The sequence below is a fragment of the Eumetopias jubatus genome, unplaced genomic scaffold (genome assembly GCF_037043125.1).
Source record: "Eumetopias jubatus isolate StellerSeaLion01/CBP00866 unplaced genomic scaffold, mEumJub1_p1.0 scaffold_16, whole genome shotgun sequence".
NCBI classification, from domain to species: Eukaryota; Metazoa; Chordata; class Mammalia; order Carnivora; family Otariidae; genus Eumetopias; species Eumetopias jubatus.
Genome location: NW_028274822.1, coordinates 50,868,166 through 50,872,857, shown reverse-complemented (window position 1 = coordinate 50,872,857; position 4,692 = coordinate 50,868,166). Strand labels below are relative to the sequence as shown.

The 4,692-nt window shown below is 37.0% G+C and overlaps 1 non-coding gene across 1 annotated transcript; it reads right to left on the bottom strand.

Annotated features, from left to right (window-relative positions):
- Positions 1 to 778: 778 nt before the first annotated feature.
- Positions 779 to 882, bottom strand: LOC114201692 (U6 spliceosomal RNA). The gene has a single exon (XR_003607686.2). It is a non-coding gene; the product is annotated as a U6 spliceosomal RNA (small nuclear RNA).
- Positions 883 to 4,692: the final 3,810 nt, after the last annotated feature.

Here is a 4,692-nt window from a genome sequence, read left to right as displayed (position 1 = left end):
TGAATAGGACTTAAGTCAGAAGGAGGAACTCAGTAAAGGTCAAGTAGAAGAGAGGGTCAAGAACCTCTTAGGATATTGTCAGAAGATGAATAGGATTTTTAGAATGATTGATGCCTAGGAGAAAAAAAACTAATGACAATGTAGATGATTCTTAGAGATAAATTCAAAGTTGGAAGAAGGAAGCCACAGATCCACAACTTAGGGAAGGTGGCATAATAGATAATGGGAAATGCCTAGCATGTCTTCTTTGAATCTCCTGACTTCTGTAACATGCTCTTGAAGTTAGAAAAGCTAGAAAAGAGAGTAAGAAAGTAGATAATAGATAGTTAAGAGGGCATCTGGCTTCAGTTGATTTCAAGCTTCTAGGTCCAGAAGGATTCTTTCTGAAGGTTCTGAAAGACATTTCTCATATTCCCAGGGCCTCGGTAATAGAGAAATAAATAGAGACAGGTAGACGTTTCCAAAAAAAAAAAAATTGATTAAACGATACCTTAAATGAGGTTTGTTTACTCTCGGGCCTGTTTCTGGGCTTTTGTTCTTGTCCAGATATTGTTTATTCCTGTGCCAATACCACGTAGCCTAATGATTAGGACCATGATAACAGCAAGAAGAGCAGTTAATGTTGAGTACTGCCTGTGTGCCAGTCATGGTAAAAAATACTTTAATATATTTTAACATTTCTCACAAAACTCTATGAGTTAAGTATTTTTCTTCTGAAAATTTGGCTAAATATTCTGACATTTAGCCATTTTATTTCGTGAAAGGATTTTCTTTATAAGAAAATACGGAATGCTGCACAAATTTGTGTTTCATCCTTGTCTACAGGCTGTGCTAATCTTTGTATCTTTCCAGTTTTAGTATATGTGCTGCCAAAGGGAGCACTGAGTTAGTATTCTTTTAAGTACACTCCACACCCAGGGTGGAGCCCAACGTGGGGCTTGAATTCACGACCCTGAGCTCAAGACCTGAGCTGAGATCAAGAGGCCATCGCTTAATGACTGAGCCACCCATGCACCCCAAGATGTTACATTTATTCATGTACAAGCTAGGGCTACAACCAACTCTCTAACTTCAGAGCCCATTTTCTGAACTATGAAGTTGTGATTACTAGTAGGACAAATCTCATTTTTCTTTTTCAAAAATTTCCCGGCTATTATTATGTGTTCACTTATCCATATGAGCTTCATTGTGATTTTGATTTAGATAATGTTAATTATTTAGGTTTATTTAGGAAGAATGGGCATCTTTTAATAATGGCTCTTACCATCTAAAAAGTTATAGGTTTCCATTTATTGAGGTTCTTTATATCACACAGTTTTATTTTTGTAATATAGACTCCAAACATTTTTCCTTAAACTTATTTGTAGGTATTATTTCATGTGTGGTTTGAAAAAACTTGTTACTTGGAAATAATTTCAAAGTTACAGAAGAGTTACAAGAATAGTACAAAGAACTTCTGGATCTCCCTCACCCAGATTTACCAGTTGTTAACATTTTGCTACATTTGATTTTATATTCCCGCATTGTGTATATGTGTATGGATATTCCCACTCTTTCCACCCACCCCCACCATTTGAAAATTAGTTGCAAACATCATGTCTTATTACCCTTAAGTACTTCAGCCTGTATTTCCTAAAAACAGGGACATTTTCTTAACCACAGTACGATTATTAGATTTAGAAATTTTAATGACACTGTTATACAGTTATCCAATATACAGTTGTAGGTTGAATTGTCTTTTCCTTAAAGATAGTTTTAAGTCCTAACCCCCAGTACTTGTGAATGTGACCTTATTTGAAAGGGTAGTCGTAGATGTAATCAGGTTAAGATGAATTAATACCAAATTAGGGTGGGCCGTAATCCAGTATGACCAGTGTCCTTATAAGAAGAGGAAAATGCCATGTGACAACAGAGGCAGAGATTGGAGTGAGCCAGCCCAAGCCAAGGAACCTCTGGGATTGCCAACAACAATCAGAAGCTAGGAGGAGGCAAGGAAGGATTCTGTCCAGAGTTTCAAAGGGAACATGGCCCTGCTAACACCCTTGATTTCAAAATTCTAGTCTGAGAGCTTAAATTTTTGTTGTCCTAAGCCTTTTTTTTTTTTTTATAGCAGCCCTAAGAAACTAATTGGTATTTTCCCAGTTGTCTTCGTAATTCCTTATGACAAAAATCCAGAATCTAATCTATTGCAATTAGTTATCCTGTCTTTTTGGTCTCTTAGTTTGAACAGTTCTTCAGCACTTTCAGATGTTGGTATTTTTGAAAAGTCAGACTACATGTTTTGTACAGTGTACCTTAGGATTTTTCTGGTGTTTTTCATGATTAGATTAAGATTATGAATTTAGGGCAGCAATGCTATGTAAGGAGTATTGTGTCCTTCCTAGTATAGGCCATGAAGAGGCACTCTATGTTAGTCTGCCCCATTATTGGCAATATTAACTCAGGTAAGGTGATACCTGTCAGGCTTCTTCACTGTAGAGTTAGCATTTTTCTCTTTTAAATTAATAAGTAGTATGTGGGGAAGTACTTTTAGCTCATTTATCAGTGAGTCTTGCCTGAATTGATTATTTAACATTGGTTGCAAAATAATACTTTTCTAGTTCTGTAATTCCTTCTATGTTTATTAGTTGAGATTCTGTAAGAGAAGACCTTTCCATATTCCTCGTTTGTTTACTATCAGAATGATTTATAGACTTTTTTTTAGTCAACAGGTTATAATCCATTAATATCCTTATTCATTTTTTAAAAAGATTTTGTTTGAGAGCACGCACGAGCTGGGGGAGAGGGAGAAGCAGACTCTCTGCTGATCAGGGGAGCCCGGTGTAGGACTCCATCCAGGACCCTGAGATCGTGACCTGAGCCGAAATCAGACCCTTAAAAAACTGAGCCACCCAGGTGCCCCTGTCTTTATTAATTTTGATGCTCAAATTTGTTCTATTTTTGGCCAGCAAGATCTTCAAGATGCTTCCTGTGTACTTTTGATATATTTGATTTAGTCCCATCATTTTCTGAGAACTACTTTATTATTATTATTATTTTTTTGGTGTGAGATGTACAGGCTCATCTTGTACTTACCTTGCTCCTTATCGAAGGAGCATTGATTCCTTTTAGCCAGGTATGTGTGATTTTGAATGCTTTGTTTTTAAAGTATATTTTTATAACTGGCTATTTTGGGTATATAAAGAAGCTATTTATCTGTATATATTTTGTAATTGTTCTATAGAAATCTCTTGTTTCTGATGGTTTTTCATTTAATTCTCTTAGGTTTTTCTGTATAAATAATCACTATGCATAAATAATTATTCTATCCCCAACTTATTTCTAATATTTTTCCATCTTATTTGGTTCTCTTGTCTAATTACATTGTTTAGTACTTTGAGAACAGGTCAAAATGTTATAAATTTAGTTAAGAGTGTTTCTAGGGTTTGTCATTAAACCATGATGCCAGAGTTTATTTGAGCTTTAGCTCTGGATATAGAATAGAAGGATTTCTTTTTTTTTTTTAAGATTTTATTTGGTGTTTTTTTAAATTTTTTTTTTTATTTATTTGAGAGAGAGAGACACAGCAAGAGAGGGAACACAAGCAGGGGGAGTGGGAGAGGGAGAAGCAGGCTTCCTGCTGAGCAGGGAGCCCGATGCGGGGCTCAATCCCAGGACCCCAGGATTATGACCTGAGCCGAAGGCAGACGCTTAATGACTGAGCCACCCAGGCGCCCCATAATAGAAGGATTTCTATATCTGTGTCGTGATTTATTTTATCAAGTAGGGGTGGATGCTGACCTAATTTTTTCTCTTGGGTTTTTTTAATGGCTTTTCTTATTTTGTAATATGAATTAATATTATGAATAGACATACTAATACAAAACTGTCCTTAGATTCTGAGAATAAACTACATATTTTTTTTAGTAGAGAAGCATACAATAGTGGTTACAAGCACTGTCGAGTATAGTAGTGAAAGGAAAAAAAAAACAAGCTAGAGGAAAACTCTGTTTCCTTTGTACAGTACCCACAGAATATTCTGGTCAACAGGCATATGGGGTTTTTCCCATAACAGCTAGTTTTCCAACACCAGCTGGGTGTTCTTCAGTTCTGACACTCTTTACCTGGAGTTAGCTTTAGATCTCACAGATTAGGGGCTCAGTTTTTCAAGACTGGTCCCCCACCCCCAACCTCAGGTGCCAGTTGTAAATAGTGGATTCTCAGGTTACCCACAGCTTATGTCCAACAAGGTTATAAATTGGGAGTTTGTGCAACTCCCTCCTCAGGTTTGATAATCTGCCAGAATGGCTAACAGAACTCAGGAAAACAGTTCACTTACTAGATTAATGGTTTATTATAAAAGAGTACAACTCAGGAACCACCAGGTGGAAGAGATGCGTAAGGCAGAATATGTGGGAAAGGGCATGAACTTCCAGGTAAGCCACCCTCCTAGCACCTACCTGGGTTCACCAATCTGGAAGGTCTCAGAACCCTTTCAGTTAGGATTTTTATGGAGGCTTCTTTACGTAGAAATAACTGGTTAAATCATTGACTGTTGGTTATTAGCTTAACCTCAGTTTCTTTTCCTTTCCCTGAGGTGGGAGTGTGTGGTGGGGCAGAAAGTCCCAACCAACTAATCATACATGGTTGGTCCTCTGGTGAGCAGCCCTCTACACTTTGGGCTTTCCAAAAATCACCACATTAACATAAACG